At 46.3% G+C, this 23,532-nt stretch overlaps 1 long non-coding RNA gene across 1 annotated transcript in view; it reads left to right on the forward strand.

Moving 5' to 3' along the window:
- The first annotated feature begins 9,589 nt into the window (after positions 1–9,589).
- Positions 9,590–23,532, forward strand: part of LOC132385031 (uncharacterized) — a 28,281-nt gene continuing 14,338 nt past the window's right edge. Inside the window, exon 1 of the long non-coding RNA XR_009509057.1 lies at positions 9,590–9,834. This is a non-coding gene — a long non-coding RNA (uncharacterized LOC132385031). The remainder of the gene's footprint in view (positions 9,835–23,532) is intronic.

The following is a 23,532-nucleotide window of genomic DNA, read 5'->3' on the forward strand; positions in this document are numbered from 1 at the left end:
AGACCCCTGTATAAAGGCAATTGGAGGCACTGCTCCCCCCTCAGTCTCCAGGATGTTGTGTGATGGTCTCTTGCTGCTGATTGTGCTCTCTTCCAACTAATAAAAGCCTATCTCTCGCCTCACGTCTCCAAGAGTTATTGATGGTGCATCAATTTTATTAGCTGGAATTTTAAAACATGGAGAGTATTTTATGTCCAGAAAAATTAGACATTGATCCTCAAGCTCCAGAAGCAGCTCTTGCCTTTGAACTCTGGCTTGCATGCTTCCAATCATACCTGGAAGAGATTCCCGTGACTGAGCCTGCTATCATGCACAAAATCCTCCTCTCCAAGGTCAGTCCGAGGGTATACTCCCTCATCAGAGACCTGCCGACCTAACAAGGGACACTGGGCACCCTCAAAAGACAGTACCTGCGGCCGGTGAACACCATCTATGCAAGACATCGCTTAGCGACGCGGGCTGGGGAGTTGAGCGCTGAGTTTGTCCGGGCCCTACAGACACTCTTGCGGGCCTGCGACTGCAGGGGACTGACGGTGGAACAACATGCGGAGCTCCTCGTACGAGAAGCCTTCGTTACGGGGATCAGGTCAGTGAACGTGTGCCAGCAGCTGCTGGAAAACGCCGACCTTACCTTACGTTCGGCAATCGAGCTGGCCGACACGCTGGAGGCTGCTTTGCACAACACTAACGCTGTCCAGTCGTGCGATCTCCCGCCGGCCCCGTGGACGCCGCAGACCCCACCACCTGGCCAATCAACCTCAGCTGCTGCCACTCGCGAGTCCCTGAACTCCCCACAACCCTCCGGCGAAGTGACCACAGCTGCTGCCAGTCGCAAGTCCGCGCAGTGTTACTTCTGCGGACTCAAAAAGCACCCCCGAAAACGCTGCCCGGCCCGAGAAGCGACCTGCTCCAGCTGCGGAAAGAAGGGCCACTTCGCCAAGGCCTGTAAGTCTAAACCACGAGCGGGGTTGAGGAGTGCCGTGTGCGAGGCATGAGGGCAGCCATCTTTGTCGGCGCCACCTCGCCCTGCCTCCAACCCACGGGTGCTTACCGGGCACCAAGACGGCGATTTAACTCTGGCCTCCGTAACCCTCGACCAAAGCGCCCCACACCAGCTTGCAAGGTCAACGATGGACATCCTGGTGGAAGGGGCACAGGACTAGCTGCCTGTTTGACACGGGCAGCACTGAGAGTTTTATTGACCTGGACACAGTGCAACGCTGCGGACTCGTGTCACAGCCGGTAAGCCAGAGGATCACTTTGGCTTCTGGGTCGCATTCCACAGACATCCGGGTGGGTAGTGTAGCGACATTGGTGGTACAGGGCACAGAATATCGGGACTTTGCGCTACTGGTCATGCCTCAGCTGTGTGTGTCTGTGCTATTGGGTCTGGACTTCCAGAGCCACCTAAAAAGTGTGACAATGGCGTATGATGGGCCCCTCCCACCACTCACTGACAGGAATCCTCAGTTTTGTGGGACTTCGTCACATACCCCGCTCCTGACCACACACACACACCGACCCGCACATCCCACCCAGCACCATGCCGACAGCTGCGCTACTGACACCACTTGCAGCCTCTCCATCCTCAAGATCCCTCCCCCACCGCTGTTCGCTAACCTGACCCCCGACTGTAAACCTGTGGCAACTAAAAGCAGGAGGTACAGCGCGGGGGACAGGGCCTTCATTCAGTCGGAGGTGCAGCGGCTGCTCAGGAAGGGGATCATTGAGCCAAGCACAAGTCCTTGGAGGGCCCAGGTGGTTGTTGTTCGGACCGGGCAGAAAAATAGGATGGTGGTGGACTATAGCCAGACCATCAATAGGTTCACGCAGCTTGACGCGTACCCCCTACCCCGCATCGCGGATATGGTCAATCAGATAGCTCAGTACAAGGTGTACTCGACCATAGATCTGAAATCCACTTACCACCAGCTCCCCATCCGCCCAGAGGACTGCCCCTACACCGCCTTCGAGGCGGGCGGCAGGCGCTATCACTTCCTGCGTGTCCCCTTCAGTGTCACGAATAGTGTCTCTGTCTTCCAGAGGGAAATGGACTGGATGGTGGACCAGTGCCAACTGCAGGCCACATTTCCCTATCTGGATAACATCAACATCTGTGGTCACAACTGGCTGGATCACAACACCAACCTCCAACAATTTTTCCAAGTGGCCAAAGCTCTGAACCTTACCTATAACAGGGACAAGTGTGTGTTCGGAACCACCCAACTCGCTATCCTTGGGTATATCATGGAGAACGGGGTCATTGGCCCTGATCCAGACAGTATGCACCCCCTGTTAGAACTCCCTCTTCCCACCATCCTTAAAGCCCTCAGATGGTGCCTGGGCTTCTTTTCCTATTATGCCCAATGGGTCCCCATTACTCAGACGAGGCCCACCCCCCGGTCAAGTCCACCGCATTTCCCCTCTCAGCCGAGGCCCTCGCGGCCTTCAGCCGCTTTAAAGGGGACATTGCCAAAGCAACAATGCATGAGGTGGATGAGACCATTCCCTTCCAAGTAGAGAGTGACGCCTCGGACTTCGCACTGGCTGCTACCCTCAATCAGGCAGGCAGGCCAGTAGCATTCTTCTCTCAGACCCTTCAAGGCCCTGAGATTCGGCACCCCGCGGTGGAGAAAGAAGCCCAGGCCATAGTGGAAGCTATTAGGCACTGGAGGCAGTATCTCACCGGCAAAAGGTTCACCTTGCTGACCGACCAGTGCTCAGTTGCGTTCATGTTCAGCAACCAACAGCAGGGCAAAATCAAAAATGATAAAATTTTGTGGTGGAGAATGGAACTCTCCACCTACAACTATGATATCCTGTACCGGCCTGGCAGACTCAATGAGCCCCCTGATGCCCTATCCCGGGGAGCGTGTGCCAGCACGCAGCTCAACCAGCTATATGCCCACCATGCAGATCTTTGCCACCCAGGGGTCACCCAATTTTACCATTTTGTGAAAGCCCAGAACCTGCCTTACTCCCTTGAGGACATCAGGACGATGACCAGGGACTGCCAAGTCTGCGCTGAGTGCAAACTGCACTTCTACTGTCCTGAAAAGGTGCAACTTATCAAGGCCACCCGCCCCATTGAGCGATTGAGTGTTGACTTTAAGGGCTCCCTTCCTTCTACTGACCGCAATGTCTACTTTCTCAACATAATCGACGAGTACTTGCAATTCCCCTTTGCCATCCCCTGCCCTGATACCACTGCCACGTCCGTCATAAAAGCCCTGCTTTTATGCCCTGCTCTTCACTCTGTTCGGATATCCCTGCTATATCCACAGTGATAGATGGTCCTCCTTTATGAGTGACAAGCTGCGCCAGTACCTGCTGGCTAGGGGCATTGCTACTAGTAGGACCACGAGCTATAATCCCCAGGGAAATGGACAGGTGGCGAGGGAGAATGCCACTGTGTGGAAGGCCACACTTTTAGCCCTTAAGTCAAAGGGGTTGCCGGTCTCTCGCTGGCAGGAGGTCCTCCCCGAGGCACTCCACTCCTTCCACTTCCTGTTATGTACGTCCACCAATGCCACCCCTCATGTGCGCCTCTTTTCTTTTCCCAGGAAGTCTGCTACCGGGACCACCCTACCAGTTTGGCTGACATCCCCAGGGCCAGTGCTGCTCCGGAAACATGCAAGGAGCAATAAATACTCCCCGCTGATCAAGAGGGTTCACCTTCTACATGCGAACCCCCAGTATGCCTACGTGGTCTTAACTGATGGGCGGGAGGATACGGTCTCCGTCCGCAGGAGCAGCAGACCACTACCCCGAACACTCAACGGTAATTATGAACCCTGTACCCACCGAGGTGTATACCCACCTGACACCACGCACACCGAGCCCTGCACAGACTCCTCACGACACTCCCATACCGGGTGCCTCGCACACGCATGAGGGATCACTGACGTCTAATGGGCTGACACCTCAAGTCAGGCCGGAACCAGCACAATCACCGTCACTGGTGCAATTACATCCGGTACTACGTAAATCGCAGCAACGGATTCGACCACCTGATAGACTTAACCTGTAAATATACTTGTAAGAAACTTCGCCCCATGGGGACTCTCTTTTAAAACAAAGGGGGGGGGTGAATGTGGTGAATTACATATACCTGTCTGGACACGCCCCCTCCCGCTGACTGCTCTTGTGGCTCCTCCCACAGACCCCTGTATAAAGGCGATTGGAGGCACTGCTCCTCCCTCAGTCTCCAGGATGTTGTGTGATGGTCTCTTGCTGTTGACAGTGCTCTCTTCCAGATAATAAAAGCCTATCTCACGCCTCACGTCTCCGAGAGTTATTGATGGTGCATCAATGGTCTTGTGTGAGTGATGATAAACCTGATTCTGTTATGGGTCTCCATTGACTCAATGACATATTGAGTCAATATGTGATGAAGTGATGAAGTGTTTTGAGAGACTGGTAATGAAATATACCAGCTCCTGCCTGAGCGGCATCTTGGATCTGCTCTTATTTGCCTATAGGAGCAAAAACTCCACAGCAGATGCCATCTGATTGGCTCTTCCCACAACCTGAAACATCAGAAAAGCAAAGATGCATCAGGATGCTCTTTATTGATTATGGCTGCTCAGCATTTAACATCATCATCTCCTCAAAACTAATCAGTAAACTCCAAGACCTTAGCCTGAATACCTCCTTCAACAAATGGATCTTGGATTTCCTCACTTGTAGACCCTAGTCAGTTCAGATTGGCAAAAAGCATCTTCTCCACGACCTCCAGCAGCACAGGTGTACCACAGCGCTGTGTGCTTAGTTCCCAGCTCTACTCATTTTACACCTATAACTGTGTGGCTAAGTCCACTTCCAATGCCATATTCAAATTTGCTGATGACACCACTGTGTGAGCCGTGTCAAAGGTGGTGATGAATCAGCATATAGGAGGGAGATTGAAAATTTGGCTGAGTAGTGACATAACAACAACCTCGCACTCAATGTCAGCAAGACCAAGGAACTTATTGTAGCCTTCAGGAATCAGAAACCAGAGGTCTATGAGCTAGTCTTCATCAGAGGATCAAAGGTGGAGAGGTTTAGCAACTTTAAATTATTGTGTGTTACTATTTCAGAGGACCTGCCCTGGACACAGCACGCAAATGCAATTGCGATGAAAGAATTGCAGTGCCTCTACTTCCTTAGGAGTCTGCAGAGATTCAGCTTGACATCAAAATCTTATAAAAACTTCCATAGGTATGTAGTGGAAATTGTGCTGAATGGCTGCTTTATGGCAGGGTAGGGAAACACCATTGTTTTTGAATGGAAAATCCTGCAAAAGGTAGTATATCACGGGAATAGCCTTCCCAACGACTGAGCACATCTGCATGAAACACTGTCATAGGAAAACAGCAGCCATCATCTGTAATCCTCTTTTCTCACTGCTGCAATCAGGTAAAAGGGACAAGAGCCTCAGGACTCGCACCACCAATTTAAAGAACAGTTACTACCCCTCAACCATCAGGCTCTTGAACAAAAGGGGATAACTACACTCACTTGCCCATCCATTGAGATCTGCCCAAATCCAATTATCTCACTTATCTTGTTATCTCATGTTCTCGTTATTTATTGGTATTTATTTCTATTTGCATTTGCACAGTTGTTGTCTTCTGCATTCTGGTCAAGAATGTCATCAAGAACTTCTAGCCGGATGTGAGATCAGGCAGGAAGTGGTCAGCCCGGGTAGCAGTCAATGAGGCAGAGTCTACACTGAAGCACAAGGAGATAGTTGGGGCTGCCCAGCTAGGCCGCCAGGGACTTGGATGGACAACCCACAAGTGGTGGTCATCTTCTACAGGTAAGGAGCGTCGTGAGCTTGTAACGCATGAAATACGAGAGGTAGAAGAGGAGAAGAGGTTAGCTAAAGCAGCTGGCCTGGCCAAACAAGGGGCTTGGACCTGGTGGGAAAGTGTTGAACAACGACATTTATCTTGGAATGTCCTGTGGCAGATGGAACTGCTCCGCATTTCTTTTCTATACAGAGCAGTGTATGACCTGTTCCCAACACCTGCCAACCTCAGCACCTGGTATGAAGAAAAGAGACAGAGAGGTGCGCTGCTTGTAGTGAGAAGGGAACACTTCAAAATAGTTTGAGTGCATGCAGAGTCAATCTTTCCAGCGGCATGTATACTTGGAGACATAACAACGTTCTCAAAGTTGTAACAGAAGCGGTTGAGCAGAGAGTACTGCAGCACAACTTATCTCATGCCCCATGCAGCACAGAACATCGTATATCATTTGTGAAAGAAGGCTCCAAGTCAAGGGCGTACAGCGCAGGCCCACGATCAAGCATAATTTCTTCAGCCAGTTATTGGTGTGTCAAGGCTGACCTGGATGGGAAAGGCAGTTTCCCGGAGCAAATAGTTTTCACCACATTGCGTCCAGATATAATCGTCTGGTCTGACACCAGTAGAGAAGTGGCTATTGGTGAACTCACAGTCCCCTGGGAAGACAACATCAATGAAGCCCATGAGCGCAAGTTAACCAAGTATTCAGAATTAAGATCAGAGTGCAGAGACAGAGGCTGGAAGGTCTCATGCTATCCATTTGAAGTAGGGTGCCGTGGCTTTATTGTGTTCACTTTCCAGAAGTGGCTGCTTGACCTTGGCTTCACTTGAAGAGAGATCAAGTCAACCAGCAGGGCTGTAGCTGAGGCAGCAGAGACAGGATCACCATGGGTGTGGACTATGTACATCCAGAGGGGCAGATAGTTGGAAGGTGTATCCATCTTTTGCAAACTCTTCAGTAGCTGCATAGATACCTGAGGAGTAGACTATCTGTTGAATGGAAGCGACCAACAACTCTGATAGCGGCAGATGCCAAGCTGTTAAGCTCATCAGTGGGAGGTGGTGCTTTAGCACTGCTGGCCCACCACCTCGAGGGAGTCTTGATCGTAAGCGGGCCGAAACTCCTGAGGAGAGGTGGCAGACCAACTGATGATCCCACTGATGATAGCACAGGACAGTTAACATCTTAGTCCATGTGAATTTTCAATTCTTGGTTGATCTTTCACTGATCCTGTTAGAGGTACCATTCTATAGATTTGCTGAGTATGCCTGCAGGAAAATTAATCTCAGGGTTGTATGTGGTGATATTTATGTAGTCTGATAATAAGATTTAATTTGAACTTTGAACTATTGTGGACTGAGAGTGGGCAGGGGTTAGGGAGAGGGGAGTCATGGTTGGAAAAAGAAGGGAGAAGGGAGGGAGTGGGAAGCACCGGAGAGACATTCTGTAATGACCCATAAACCAAACGTTTGGAATCAAATGACACATGCCTCAGGGCTGAAAGTGTCTACACCCACACCAGCCCCCATCCTTGGCACTCCTCTGCCACCTGTCCCACAACCCTCCCATAGCCATCCACTATAGTCATTCCCAACATCTTTTGCTCCCACCAGATCTAAAAGCATGCTCTCTGCTCCACATTGACAAATGTAGTACTATGCAAAAGTCTTAGAGACCCTGGCTTTATATAAATACTTAAGACTTTTGCATAGTACTGTACATGTAACAATAATAAATCAATAATAATATCAATACCATTTATTACCATATTTCTAATTGTAATGTGCCCATTCATCCTGTCTTCCTCTTTTATCTGTCTCTTTGCTGGTGTACCCATTTAATATGATATAAACAATCATTTTAAGGGGCCTCTTTTTCTTCTGTGTACAATGAATATGCTGCATCTACAGACTCTGTCTGAAACTCAGTGGCAAAAGGACAGCTGGAAATAGAACGCACACCACGGCAACTAATACTGAGCAACATTATGCCTTAAGCAAAAGAAAAAGAAGTGTGTTGGTGGACTCGGCATGGGTTGGTAATACGGAAGGAAAATTCATTTTTACTAAGTTATCATTGAAATTTTGCTAATTGATGCTTATAACAGTGGCACTAACAACTTCATGTCAATTTCCTCTGCCCAGTATTGTTACACATTCATGAAAATGAATAAGCTTCAGCCAGGGAGTCTCCCTTAAGCAGATGAACATGCCATTTGTTAATAACACACAGTCTCAAATCAATTCATTTTTTGCATTGTGATTAATGAATATTCTTTTGATTTCCAATTGTTTAACAACAATAGGCTGTGATATTTACATAAATGTAAATTAGTTGCTGCTTTGACATCTTAGAAATTACCTTATTACTGTCAATGCTGTGCAGAGTAAAACTAATCAAAGGAAACTCCATAAATTATGCATCACTTCAATTTTCAGCATTTCCTGCATTACTCGGTCTAATACATTTTTTTCCCTCCCTTGATATTTTATTCATTGAAATATGTTGGGTTTATCTTTCCATAATTCTGGATTGGTTCTTTATTTTAACAGTGTAAAATGAACAGATTAGATAAATAGATTTAAAAAAAAATCCAGTGCCTATTTGCATTTTTTTCCTTTTGAACAAATGGAAAGTACTTCAGTATTGAACTTGCTTTCTTTACAAATTCATTGTGTTCAGATGCAATTTGTAACACTGTGATAGTATTGGGTTTGCTGACTGCAATGTTCTGAACTCAAACAAAGATTTTAAGCTCTATCGGATATAGATAGCTACGGGTAGCCTCACTAAAGTGAGGTTATACTGTAGACACCTACTCTTCAAAGGTTAAATCACTTCCCTGTTGATCCTCCACAGTGAGTTTAGCAGCCAATGTCCACTATTTGAGTGATTGCTCCCCTCTCCCTTCCAAGGTGGAGATACTTCCAGCTAACAAAGTAGTTTAAATAGAGTTTATTTATTTTTAATGATGCACATTTAAATTTAGATAAAATTATTAAAAAAACACATTTAAAATGCACAGAGGATTTCTATCTCATAAAAAAATTTCAAATTACAAACTATTTGTAAAACACAAAGGATTTCCAAAACACAGGGAAAATCCCTATAAGCTACAAAGACATACCAACAAATTGCAGATAAACAAGTCGCCTGTCACGGAAATCAAAGGCAGAGCAATGGATTCTAGTCACCCTATCTTTCTATGATTCTTATTGTTATTCCTTGACCATTCCTAATAAGCCTAAATGCCCCCCCAACATTTTTACTACTTGATGACTTCACATAGATGGTCTAAATGCTTCTGGGGACAGAGATCCCAGACACCAAAAATAAATGCTGCAAGGGCTGACCCTCTGAGTGCAAATCTTCCAATTATTGATAGATCATTTAATGTGCTAAGTGATAGCATCAGTCTGGTCTGCAAGGTTTCTTGAACTAAATCACTTAGCCAGTGTTACCTGGTTTGATGCAGATCCAAATTAACATAACCTCAATGTCTTACACTGCATCTATTGGGCAGGCAGCCTTGTGCTGTGGGTCAGCAGCCACTCTGTTTATTTGCAAAGCTGATCTTTTACCTTCAAACTGATTAATGCTTGCAATTTACATTAAGAATTGAAGACTGGTTCTTGTTTACAACAAGAAACCGTGCAATAAATATTGGCTGGAACTTTAACTTACTCAAGAGCAACTTTGATCCCTGGAAGTGTCAGCTGACGTGTTAGAAAGCTAAGCTTGACTAAAAGCTCCCACACCCCACGCCCTGGCCAGTAAATATCCATCACAACACAATGGACTATTCCCAAGAGGGAAAATTTGAGGGCAGTAGAAGAAACTTATACAAATGTTTGTAGTTTCTTGAAGCCTTTAGCACTAGAGAGGCATTGATGAAAAGTTTCGCCTGATATTTTTTTCTCCATTTCAAAGGCTGCTGGTCCTTGTGAGGATATACTTGAAGAGCACATTCAACTAACCTCTCTCTTTTGAAGTTGGCTCCTATTCAATGCTCCTATTGCTTGGACAAGATTATGCCTTCAGGTATAATTGAATGTACAGTATTTATCATTGAGGATGGTGTATTAATTTTCCCATTGCCGGATTTAAAGTCTATTAATAGCATGAGAGAAGCCAAATGATTGTAAACTATTTATTGAACCTTTGACCTTCCAGCATGTCAGAATCATGATAGTTTTTTTTTATCACTGACATATGTCATGAAATTTGTTGTTTGGCAGCAACAGTACATTGCAAAACGTAGAAAATACTGTAAGTTACAAAATTAAATATAAAAGTAAATGAATAGATAAGGCACTGCCTTCTGAAGATGTTCTTGATAGTGCTCATAATGGAACTGGCTGAGTCTACAAACCTTCAAAGTTTTTTCTGGTCCTGTGCATTGGAGCCTCCGTTCCAGGCAATAATGCAACCACTCAGCACACCCTCCATTGTACGTACTGTGTGTAGGTATTTGTTAGATTCTTCAGTGGCATACCAAATCTCATCAAGCTCCTCATGAAAAATATAGCCACTGGCATGTCTTCTTTGTGATTGCATCAATATGTTGGGCCCAGGAACTTGAAGCTACCCCTTCAGCTGCTGAGCTCTCAATGAAGACTGGTGTTTGTTCTCTCAACTTCCCCTTCCTGAAGTCCACAAATCAGTTCCTTGATCTTACTGATGATTGCAAAGTTGTTGTTGTGACACCATTCAATTAGCTGAAATATCTCTTTCCTATACACCTCATCTCCACCATCTGAGATTCAACCAATGACAGTTGTGTCAATGGCAAATTTATAGATGACATTTGAGCTGTGCCTAGCCACACAGTCATGTGAGCAGAGCAGTAGGCTAAGCTCATGTCCTTGAGAGCTCTTGAGTTGATTGACAATGAGGAAGTAATGTTACTTCCAATCAGCACTGACTGTGGTCTCCCGATGAGGAAGTGAGGGATCTAGTTGCAGAGGCAGGTACAGAGGCCAAGGTTTTGAAGCTTGTTGATTAGTGCTGGCGAGATGATGGTGTTGAAAGCTGACCTGTAATCAGTAAACAGCAGCTTTTGTAGGTATTGCTGTTGTCCCGGTGGTCCAAGGCCAAGTAGACAATCAGTGAGATGGTATCTGCTGGAATTTGTTGCAGGTCCAGGATCTTACTCAGGCAGGTGTTGATTCTAGCCAAGTACTCTCAAAGTACTTCATCACAGTAGATGTGAGTGCTAACAGCCGATAGTCTTTGAGGCAGCTTACCCTTCTTATTTTGGGCTGTGTTATAGTTGATGCCCATTTGAAGCACATGAGAACCTCCAATTGCAGCAGTGAGAGATTGAAGAAGTCCTTGAATACTCCTTCCAGCTGATTGGCACAGTTTTTCACTGCCCTGCCAGGTACACCATGGAGGCCTGATGCCTTGTGAGGGCTCACTCTCTGAGGAGATGTTCTGATATCAGCTTCCAAGATAGATATTCCAGCCTCTGATAGATATTCAGATGCTGCAGGGATTTGCAAGGTATAGTTTTATGTCAAAGTGTGCATAAAATAGGGTTGAGCTCAATGGGGAGTGAAGCATGACAGCCATTTATGATGCTAGGTTTCATTTTAGAGGAATTAATGGAATGCAAATCCTGCCACAGCTGGCATGCATTTAATTGTGAATCGATTCACTCAGTTACTATTTCACTGTTATGATTGCTTTCCCTTGGTCGCACTCAGATTTCTTGTAGGGCTCTTGACTTCTTGATCAGCTGTCTTGAACACTACAAGTCTTGCCATCAGCTGACTATGAATCTCTGACGATGTGATCTGTAAAAGATTTTGGAGTGGGAGAGGAAAGGTCCAGTTGTCATGGACAATATGGGTACCTATGATGGTAAGGACTAAATTAAAATGCAGAAGCAAAATGTTAGTAGTTTTCTGGATCAGAGAATTAAATGTATGGCTTGAAGATTGGTGTGGAAGAAGTGAGTTTGTATTTCAGGGTCATTGGCACCAGTATTGGAAAAGGAGGGAGTTGTTCTGATAGGATGGGCTTCACCTGAACCATGCTGGGACCAGGGACCAAGTGAATCACATAGTTAAGGCTGTGGATAGGGCCTTAAGCTAAATAGTAGAGGGTTGGGTTCAACAGCTTGGAAAAGTATGGATAAATTAAATGGAATGAGAGTACAGATAAGGTTACTGACATCTCCATAGTAAAGAACAAGACAAAAAGTTTAGAAAAGGATATGACTTTAACTTTAGGCAACTTTGACACAAAACTGGAAAGGGCAGTGAATATAGGACTGAAGGTGTTTCTAGTTGAACATGTGCAGTATATGAAATAAAGTTGATGGGGAATTTTAATGTGCAGGTAGATGGGAAAGGAACAGTTAACAAATGAGAGCACATTTTGTTTCTGGACTGGTACTTACTTGAGTCTAGAAGAATAAGAGGGGAATCTTATTGAAATGTACTGAATATAGAAAGGCCCAGATAGAATGTATGTGGATAGGATGTTTCCAATAGTGGGAGAGCCTAGAACCAGAGGGGACAGCCTCACAAGATAAGGACATCCCTTTAGAACTGATATGAGGAGAAATTTATTTAGCCAAATGGTGGTGACTCTGTGGAATTTATTGGTACAGACAGCAGCTGTGGAGGCCAGACTATTGGATATATTTGAAGTGAAGGCAGCACAAAGATGAAAAAAATCCATCTTCCGCCACTCCACCAGGGATAGGGTTCCTTTTGTCCTCACCTACCATCCCACTAGCCTCTGTGTCCAGCACATAATTCTCCATTGCTTCCGCCATCTTCAAAGGGATCCCACCACCAAGCACCTTTCCCTCCACTTTCTGCTTTCCACAAGGATCGCTCTCTACATGACTCCCTTGTTCCATTTGTCCCTCTCCGCTGACCTCCTTCCTTGCAAGCAGAATAAATGCCATACCTGCCCCTACACCTCCTCCCTCATTACCATGCAGGGCCCCAAACAGTCCCTCCAGGTGAGGTGACGCTTCACCTGTGAGCCCATTCCTATTTCCCTCTCTCGCCTTATCTCTTTACCTGCCATCTCCTCCCTCTGGCTCTCCTCCCCCTTCCCTTTCTTCCATGGACTTCTACCCTCCACTATCAGATCCCCCCTTCACAAACCCTTTATCTCTTTCACCAATCAACTTCCCAGCCCTTTACTTCATCCCTCCCCAACTCCCAGTCTCACTTATCATCCACCACCTTGTCGTTCTTCCTCCCCTCTCCCCACCATCTTACTCTTACTTACCATCTTTTTTTTTCCAAGTCCCGATGAAGGGTCTCAGCCTGTGAAATCTTTTTTATTATTGTTATTCAAAAATAGCACAAGTACATCGAAGTAACAACACTTACAATGCCTCATAAAAGAGGAAATTATCTTAAGAATTGAAAATTTTGTGAATAAAAAAAAACTCTACTAAGCAAGAAAAGTGAGGAAAAAAAAAGAAACCCATTGGAGGTACAACCCCGGAGCCAGGCGACATACAGAAAGCTTCTAAAAATAAACATCAAACCGCCAACAAGAAAAAAAGATATATAAAAATATTACATTTAGATCATGGAGGAAATTTATCAATTAACTGAAATGATAATAACGAGCAAATGAGCCCCATCTCTTCTCAAAATCAAATAACGGTTCAAAGGTTCGACTTCTAATTTTCTCCAAACTAAGACACAGAATCACTTGAAAGAACCATTGTGACAAAGTAGGAGCTGATATGTCCTTCCATTTCAACAAGATGGCCCTCCTAGCTATCAATGTAACAATCGCAATAACATGTTGGTCAGACACAGAAATACCATGGATATTTTGAGGAATTATTCCAAAAAGCACAGTCAATATATTAGTTTGTAAATTGATTCTCAGTGCTTTAGAAATTGTCGAAAAGAATGACTTCCAAAACTGTTTTAATATAGAACATGACCAGAACATACGTGTCAGTGTAGCTAGCCCAGTTTTACATCTATCACAATACTTGTCAACATTGGGAAATATTTTAGAAAGTCTCTCCTTCATCAAATGGTAACTATGTACAATTTTAAATTGAATCAGTGAATGACTAGCACAGATTGATGAAGAGTTAACCAGCTTCAGAACCCGTGTCAAATCCTCCCATATAAAAATCAAATTGAGTTCCTTCTCCCAGTCCTGTTTAATCTTAAGTAAAGGACGCTTATCCCATTGTAATAATAAATTATAAATTCTTCCAATGGAACCTTTCAACCAAGGGTTCATATTCATAATAGTATCTAACAAGTCAGTCTCCAATATGTAAGGAAAATTACTTAAATATTTTTGTAAAAAATGTCTAACCTGAAGATATTGTAAAAAATGTGAATATGAGAGAAAATACTTATTGACTAATTGTTCAAAAGACATCAATCTGCCTTCTTTAAATAAATCCAAAAAGAATTAATACCTTTATTTTTCCAAAGTAAAAAAAATGTATCACTCCAAGAAGGTTTAAAAAAGTAATCACAATAAATTATACTACAAAGTTTAAATTTTTTAAGATTAAAAAATTACAGAACTGGAACCAAATTTGTAAAGTGTGCTTAACCACAGGATATAGATTTAAATTAGCAACTTTAGCTAATTGTATATGTATAGCAACTCGTAATAATGAAGTTAAATAAAACTGTTTCACTGCTCTCAGTTCCAGGTCTACCCAAATTGGCCGATCATTCCTATCACCCCAATATAACCAAAAGGACATATACCACAAACTAACAGCCCAATAATACATTCATAGATTAGGCAAAGTGAGACCTCCGTCCTTTCTCAACTTTTGCAAATGACATTGACCAATTCTTGGTCTTTTATTATCCCAAATAAAAGATAAAATAATAGAATCAATCTGATCAAAAAACTTCTTAGTCAAAAAAAAACAGGAATATTCTGAAAGAAATATAAAAATTTTGATAAAATCATCATTTTAACTACATGAATACAACCAACAAGTGAAAATGTAAGTGGGCTCCATCTACTAAATGAATACTTCATAAAGTCAACTAAAGGAGGAAAATTGGCTTTATAAAGATCCTTTTTTTTAGTAATTATAACACCTAAATATCTAAAAGAATCCATAACTTTAAAAGGAATATTATCATATATAGAGACAGATTAATTTAAAGGAAGTAATTCACTTTTAGTAAAATTTATTTTATATCCTGAAAAGTCTCCAAATTTGTCAAATAATTTTAGCAAAGCAGGTATAGATTCTTCAGGCTTAGACATATATACCAATAAATCATCAGCGTAAAGAGAGATCTTGTGCATGGTCTCATTGACAAAAATCCCATGAATATTTTCAGCTTCATGAAGAGCAATAGCAAGGGGTTCTAATATTAAGTTAAATAACAAAGTACTTAATGGACAACCTTGTCTTGTCCCCAGTGATAGCTGAAAAAAAGGAGACCTACAATTATTAGTGATAACAGTAGCAATAGGAGCTTTATATATCATTTTAATCCAATTATTAAAATTAATACCAAAAACAAATTTTTCTAAAACGTTAAATAAATATTTCCATTCGACTCGATCAAATACTTTTTCAGCTTCCAAAGATATAACGCATTGTGAAGTTTTAGAAGGCTAATGTTAAATAATCTCAAAACACTTGAGAAAGAATAACGACCCTTTATAAAGCCTGTATGATCTTTAAAAATGATTTTACCCAAAATACTCTCCAACCGATTGGCCATTATCTTTGAGAGAATCTTAGCATCAATATTCAATAATGAAATAGGTCTGTATGAGGCACAATCAGTATGATCTTTATCCTTTTTGCGAATTAAAGAAATAGAAGCTTCACTAAAAGTAGAGGGTAAATCACTTTTCACAAAAGATTCTTTAAACATCTCCAACATATATGGAGAAAGCAATTTTCCAAATTTTTAATAAAATTATACAGGATAACCATCAAGTCCTGGGGCCTTATCAGATTGCATTGAAAAAATAGCTTTATGAATTTTGGATTCAGTAATTTGGGCATCAAGAGATTTTTGATGGTTTACTCTTTTCCATTGATGCTGCCTGTCCTGTTGAGTTCCTCGAGCATTTTAAGTGTGTTAAAGTGGAAGCTGATAGGTTGTTTTAAAGACATCAAAAGTTACAGAAGAAGGTAGGAGAATGAGGTTGAGAGTGAACACAATGTCAGAGCAGCCTTGATGGGCTCAATGCCTAATATGCTCCTCCGTCTTCTGGAATTTCCTGGTTCATCCATGGCTTCTTGTTTGCATATGTCTGGTATATCCTTGAAAGCATGCACTGAACCACACAGGTTTTGATGAAGTCAGTGATAACTGTGGCATATTCATTCAGATTCGAAGATGAATCCCTGAAGATTGTTCAATCTAAAAATTCAAAGCAGTAAGACCTCTTCTGACTCCTTTGACTGTACCTTCATGGTACTCAGCAGTGATGTTTAGGTCCTCAGTCTCTGCCTGTATGCCAGGTATAGAAATACAGCCAAGTGATCGGACTTGTCAAATGCAGGCGTGGCAAGGCGTGGTGTAACAGTGATCATTGCATTGGCTCCTCTGGTTCCACAGGCGATAAGTTGGTAGCATTTGTTCAGGGACTTCTTCAAGCTGGCCTGGTTGAAGTCGCTGCAATGATCAGGAAGGTATTGTGGTAACCCATTTCCTGGCAGATCCGAACCGGCTCACAATTAGATAGCCTACGGGGCTTTGCGAGCACAGAGCTTTGGAGCCTCTGCGCCATGGGGGGGCAGGTTGAGGGAGGCTTAAAAGTGAGGCTGAGGATTTTGAATAAAGTTTTTCCTTCGACTGCAGTTACCGACTCCGTGTCGTAATTTTAGCACTGCGTGTAGCACACCGCTACAATCGGTGACCCCGACGGTCCAAACGATTTTTGGACCAGAAATGAGTGATGCCGCCTCTGCTCATGCGGTTTTGTTGAAACTGCCGGGTTTCTGGACACAGCGACCAAACCTATGGTTCCAGCAAGCCGAAGCCCAATTCCACGTTCGCCAGATCACCTCAGAAGACACCCGCTACTACTACGTGGTGAGCTCCCTCGACCAGGACACAGCGGCCCAGGTCGCGGAGTTCGTACAGTCGCCCCCGGCAGACAGCAAGTACATGGAATTCAAAGCCCTGCTCCTCAGGACTTTCGGACTCTCACGGCGCGAGCGAGCTGCCCGTTTACTGCACCTGGATGGCTTGGGAGACAGACCTCCATCGGCTTTAATGAATGAGATGTTGTCTCTGGCCGACGGACACACACCCTGCCTCATGTTTGAGCAGGCATTCCTGGAGCAGCTGCCCGAGGACATACGCCTGCTGCTGTCCGACGCGGATTTCAGTGACCCCCGGAAGGTGGCAGCCCGGGCGGACTTGCTGTGGAACGCCAAAAAGGTGAGCGGGGTGTCCATCGCACAGAACTCCCAGCCACGCTCCCGGCAGCAAACCAGTCCAGGCCCGGCCGCAGAGCCCGCCAACCCCCGGCCCAATGAACACTGGTGCTTCTACCACCAGCGGTGGGGCGCAGAAGCCCGCCGTTGTCGCCCGCCCTGCAAGTTCCCGGGAAACACCAGGGCCAGCCGGCACTGATGGCTACGGCAGCTGGCCATCGGGATAGCCTCCTGTATGTGTGGGATAGAAGGTCGGGACGCCGGTTTTTGGTTGATACTGAGGCTGAGATCAGCGTTTTACCTCTGACGAGTTACGACACCCGCAGCAGGGCACCTGCTCCCCCCCTGAGGGCCGTGAATGGCAGCATAGTAAGGACCTATGGCACCCGTCAGGTGCAGCTATAGTTCGGCTCCAGCCAGTTCACGTGGGACTTCACACTGGCCGCCGTAGCCCAACCGCTTCTGGGTGTGGATTTTTTGCGAGCTCACAGCCTACTGGTCGACCTGCCCAGGAAGAGACTGGTACACACCGAGACCTTTCAGACGTTCTCCCTGGGTGCAGCCCGGTTGCCAGCCCCTCACCTCGGCTCCATCACGCTGTCCGACAACGACTTCACCAGGGTCCTGGCGGATTTCCCATCGGTTCTGGCACCGCAGTTCACAGCGGCCATGCCCAGGCATGGCGTACAGCACCACATCCCGACCCAGGGACCACCCCTCCATGCCCGCGCTCGGCGGCTTCCCCCGGACAAGCTCCGACTGGCGAAGGAGGAGTTCCAGAGGATGGAGGAATTGGGGATCATCCGGCGGTCCGACAGCCCATGGGCCTCCCTCCTGCACATGGTGCCCAAAGCGACGGGAGGCTGGAGACCGTGCGGTGACTACCGCAGGCTGAACGAGGCTACCACACCGGACCGCTACCCTGTGCCGCACATTCAGGACTTTGCAGCAAACCTGCACGGCGCACGGATCTTCTCCAAGGTAGACCTCGTCCGAGGGTACCATCAAATCCCGATGCATCCTGACGACGTCCCCAAAACGGCTCACATCACCCCGTTTGGCCTTTTCGAGTTCCTCTGCATGCCGTTTGGCCTGAAGAATGCCGCACAGACGTTCCAGCGGTTAATGGACGCGGTGGGACGGGGCCTGGACTTCGCGTTCATCTATTTGGACGACATCCTCATAGCCAGCAGCAGTCGTCAGGAGCATCTGTCCCACCTCCGTCAACTCTGCGCCCGACTGAGTGAGTACGGTCTTACAATCAACCCCGCCAAATGCCAGTTCGGACTCGATACCATTGACTTCCTGGGCCACAGGATTACTAAAGATGGGGCAACCCCTCTGCCCGCTAAGGTAGATGCGTTCCGCCTCTTTCCCCAACCCACCACGATCAAAGGCCTTCAGGAATTCGTAGGAATGGTCAATTTCTACCGCCGCTTCCTCCCTTCAGCTGCCTGGATCATGCGCCCCCTGTTCGCCCTGATGTCGGGTCCGAGCAAGGACATTACCTGGGACGAGGAATCCGCCGCCACTTTCGTTCAAACGAAGGAAGCTTTGGCGAACGCCGCGATGCTAGTACATCCCAGAATGGACGCCCCTACCGCCCTCACAGTGGACGCATCTAACACGGCAGTCGGTGGGGTGCTGGAGCAACTCATCGCAGGTCGCTGGCAACCCCTGGCGTTTTTCAGCAAACACCTGCGACCACCCGAGCTTAAGTACAGTGCTTTCGACCGGGAACTGTTGGCGCTCTACCTGGCAATCCGGCATTTCAGGTACTTCCTAGAAGGTCGGCCCTTCACCGCGTTCACGGACCACAAACTGCTTACCTTTGCATTTACGAAAGCATCCGACCCCTGGTCGTCCCGCCAGCAACGCCACCTGTCCTACATCTCTGAATACACGACGGATGTCCGGCATGTCTCGGGTAAGGACAATGTCGTGGCGGATGCGCTCTCTCGCCCTACAGTTCATGCCCTTTCCCAAGGGGTAGACTTTGAGGCACTGGCAGAGGCGCAGCAGGCGGATGAGGAAATTCCGAGTTACAGAACCGCAGTCTCCGGTTTGCAGCTCCAGGACCTCCCCGTGGGCCCGGGTGAGAGGACCCTACTCTGTGACGTCACCACCGGCCAGCCCCGTCCCGTCGTCCCGACAGCCTGACGGCGCCGTGTTTTCGACTCCATTCATAACTTGGCGCATCCCTCCATCCGGACAACTGTCCGGATGGTTTCCAGCAGGTTCGTTTGGCAAACAGGTCAGTGAATGGGCCAAAACGTGCATGCACTGCCAGACGGCCAAGGTACAGCGGCACACCAAAGCCCCACCGCAGCAGTTCCATCCCGCCCACCGGCGTTTCGACCACATTCATGTGGATATCGTGGGCCCCCAGCCAGTGTCGCGCAGAGCGCGGCACCTCTTGTCTATCGTGGACCGGTTCACAAGATGGCCAGAGGCGGTCCCGCTCACCGACACCACCTCCGAATCTTGCGCCCGAGCCCTGATCACCACCTGGATATCTCGCTTTGGTGTACCGGCCCACATTACCTCCGACAGAGGCGCCCAGTTCACCTCCAGCCTGTGGTCAGCTATGGCCAGCCTTTTGGGGACTCAGCTGCACCACACCACTGCCTACCACCCACAGTCGAACGGGCTAGTGGAGCGTTTCCACCGTCACCTGAAGTCGGCCCTCATGGCCCGCCTGCGAGGAGCCAACTGGGTGGACGAGCTTCCCTGGGTCCAACTCGGCATCCGCACAGCGCCCAAGGATGACCTGCATGCCTCGTCGGCCGAGTTGGTGTACGGCGCGCCCCTGATCGTCCCCGGGGAGCTCCTACCAGCCCCACGGGAGCAAGAGGAAGATCCCGCAGCAGTCCTGGGCAGACTACGCGAGAAGCTCGGTAACCTGGCCCCCATACCCACTTCACAGCACGGGCGGCACCCGACCTGCGTACCCAAAGACCTACAGAACTGTAAGTTTGTGTTTGTACGAAGGGGCGGGCATCGGCCACCGCTGCAGCAGCCATACGAGGGGCCGTTTATGGTGCTCCGGAACAACGGGTCCACGTTTGTGCTGGACATTGGGGGGAAAGAGGAGGTTTTCACGGTGGACTGCCTCAAACCGGCCCATGTGGACCTGGCACAACCGGCCGAGTTTCCGGCACCTCGGTGCAGAGGCCAACCTCCCAAGCAGGTTCTGGCCCAGACTGTGGACATTGGGGGGTGTATCGCCGGTTCTGGGGGGGGGGTTATGTGGCGACCCATTTCCTGGCACATCCGAACCGGCTCACAATTAGATAGCCTACGGGGCTTTGCGAGCACAGAGCTTTGGAGCCTCCGCGCCACGGGGGGCAGGTTGAGGGAGGCTTAAAAGTGAGGCTGAGGATTTCGAATAAAGTTTTTTCCTGCGACTGTAGTTACCGACTCCGTGTTGTAATTTTAGCGCTGCGTGTAGCACACCGCTACAGTATCATGGTGTTCTGATTTGTGATTATTGATCATGCTGCTCTGCTCCTCCTGTGCCTGTCTGGTGTTGGCCATGGTTAGAATGTACACCAGACTGACAGCAGAAAACTCCCTTAGCAGATAGAATGGATGATTCTTGACAACCATGTCAGTGGAGCAGAACTGAGACAGAACTGCCATTTATGTGCACCACAGTGTGTCACGGGGGACAGGAGGCTGGACCCAAGTGCGGACGCAGGCACTGAAGTATAGGGGCAGGACGGGAACAACTAAACAATAGACAAGAAATGGAGACCATGGTGTGCGTGAGGGAAGTGACGTTCAAGGTGATGCTGGGGTTCCAAGAGAGTCTTAGAGTTCAGGCAGGCAGGAGGATCCCAGAGTTCACTGGGTAGACCACATAACTCTTGGGCAGGGCCCGGACCCCCCAGGCAGGTCACGGGACACCTGGGTAGGTAGTAGGGCACAACCCATCAACAACAAGAGATAGGTAGGGGCAGAGACCTCTGGGCGGGCCACATAACTCCTAAGCAGGGCCCAGACCTCCCAGGCAGAAACACGGGAGCCTGAGCAGGTTGCAGGGCACCTGGGTAGGTTGTGGAGCACAACCTGTCAGCAGTGAGGGATGGAAAGGGGCAGAGTCCCCCACCGGGCAACAACAGTCCAACCAGGCTTGCCCAACAGAGGGAAGGGATAGCAAGGGAACTAGGTCCAGGGTAACTGACAGACTTACTCAAAGAACTCATCTTTAACAATGGGAACTCCAAGCCAGCGTGAGCACACGCACACACACCAACTTCACTCAGTCCCAGAGCCCCCTATATACACCACCAGGTCAAAGTGGGGAATAAAGGTGGGAGGGAAATTTTTTTACCGGAAGAAGAAATTGGCAAGATTAAGTGAAAACTTCAGTAGGAATTTGAAGCAGCAAGATCCTGAATGGCAAAACTATCCAAACAAATTCATCTCTGAATCATAGAATGGAGACGTGAATTTTCATAAAGTCAATTCACTTCAGTTTGACTTCGTTTGAATTTTCCTGGTCTATCTCCAAAGAAATGATAAACAAAACTCCAGCTATACCCCACGTAATAATTGGTGGATTTTCAGTGATTACAGTTTACACACTGCCAACATTGGATGGAGAAAGATAGGTTAGATTGTTGCAAGCTAGTGCAAATCAGCAGTAAAGGAAGAAATATCCCATGAATGATAAGCTACTACAAGCTTCCGACACACTTACTCTAGTCTAAAGTTAATTGAACCCAACAGTATGTCTCATTTTATGGTAAGCATATTTCTGATTACATCACCCTGAAATAAGTAGAACTGCATGCTCAAATTTCTCAGTACACCTTTGATACAAATGTCATACAGCAAGAGTTCAAGTGATGACATTCATCTGGGAAGACAAGCTTGATAACAATTTCTTCAAGTACTAATAAGATTGCTAGATTGCATTGGGATCTTTATATGTCCATTGTGACAAGCAGTGAATAGTAGCAATTAATCACAACACTCCTGTAATAATCATCTTTTCATACTACTGAAGCAAATAGAACACTGTTTGACCCCTAGATAAATCAAACAATCTAAAATTTACATTTGTAAATGGCTGCAGGCCAAGATTGCATGACCAGGCGTGCACTGCTATGACTTACTGTAGATAATGTCATCACTTTACCACTCATGTATTCTTTGTTTAGAAGGCCTGCATATATACTGGTATCATAAAATTATTCTCTCTATAATGTCTTCTAACATAGCAGGGTTCTGAAATTCTAATTTCTTATTTGTGCCAAATTTAATTGGTCCATTACAGGTGTCCTTGTCTAAAGTTGAGAATTTCCTTCCAAGACCTTTCTGTATTTATAACTCCCTTTCTAAGATGCTCCTCACACCACGTCTCTTTTATCTGGCTTTAAGCCAATTTTTGCACTTTGGTGTTAGTTTGGTAAAAGCTCTGTCATATTTCAGGAATATTACAGCACCTAAGGCAAAATAAAAATCAATCTGTCACTTCACTCCCATGCAGATTTCCTGAAAAATAACTATTATCGTGGCTTCTTATGCAAATGGGGAAGAGAGTTGTCCTGGAGAAACAGTTCTGAAGACTTACAGCACTCAGTTCAGTCTTAAATGTTGAGTCTTGAAACTGTGTTTATTGTTGGATCCTTCACACAGAAGAACCAATCTCTCAGCATTTATTTCGTCCTGGCATCTGTTTTGTCATAAGAACACCATTGTGCTCCTGTTAATATGAGCTAATTTCTTCATTCTCCTTGGACAACATCTCCAACTAAATCATTTATCTCACACAAAATCTATTTGCAATTACATTCCATCTCCTACAATGCACGAGTATCCTTACACAGTAAAAGATATTAAGCATGCTGGTGGCACTTCAAATGTCATCTCACTAATTCCTATAGGTATGTCTGACATTGATAATAGACTCATTGAAAAATAGTGGGGCTTCAAATATTCACTGAATGCTTTCCTGGTGCACCCATCTAGTGAGACCCTGAGATACACCCAGTGACCACTTTATCAGGTACACCTGCATACCTGTTTGTTAACACAAATATTTAATCAGCCAACTATGTGACAGCAATGCATAAAAGCATGCAGGCATGGTCAAGAAGTTCATCTGTTTTTTGGACCAAATATCAGAATGGGGAAGAAATGTGATCTAAGTGACTTTGACCATGGAATGATTGTTGGTGGTTTGCTGATCTCCTGTAATTTTCATGCACAACAGTATCTAGTTTACAGAGAATAGTGTGAAAAACCAGAAAAAAAATCCAGTGAGCAGCATTTCTGTGGGTGAAAACACCTTCTTAATGAGAGAGGTCAGAGGAGAATGGCCAGATTGGTTCATACTGACAATGTAG

This window comes from Hypanus sabinus, chromosome X2 (genome assembly GCF_030144855.1).
Source record: "Hypanus sabinus isolate sHypSab1 chromosome X2, sHypSab1.hap1, whole genome shotgun sequence".
Lineage (NCBI taxonomy): Eukaryota > Metazoa > Chordata > Chondrichthyes > Myliobatiformes > Dasyatidae > Hypanus > Hypanus sabinus.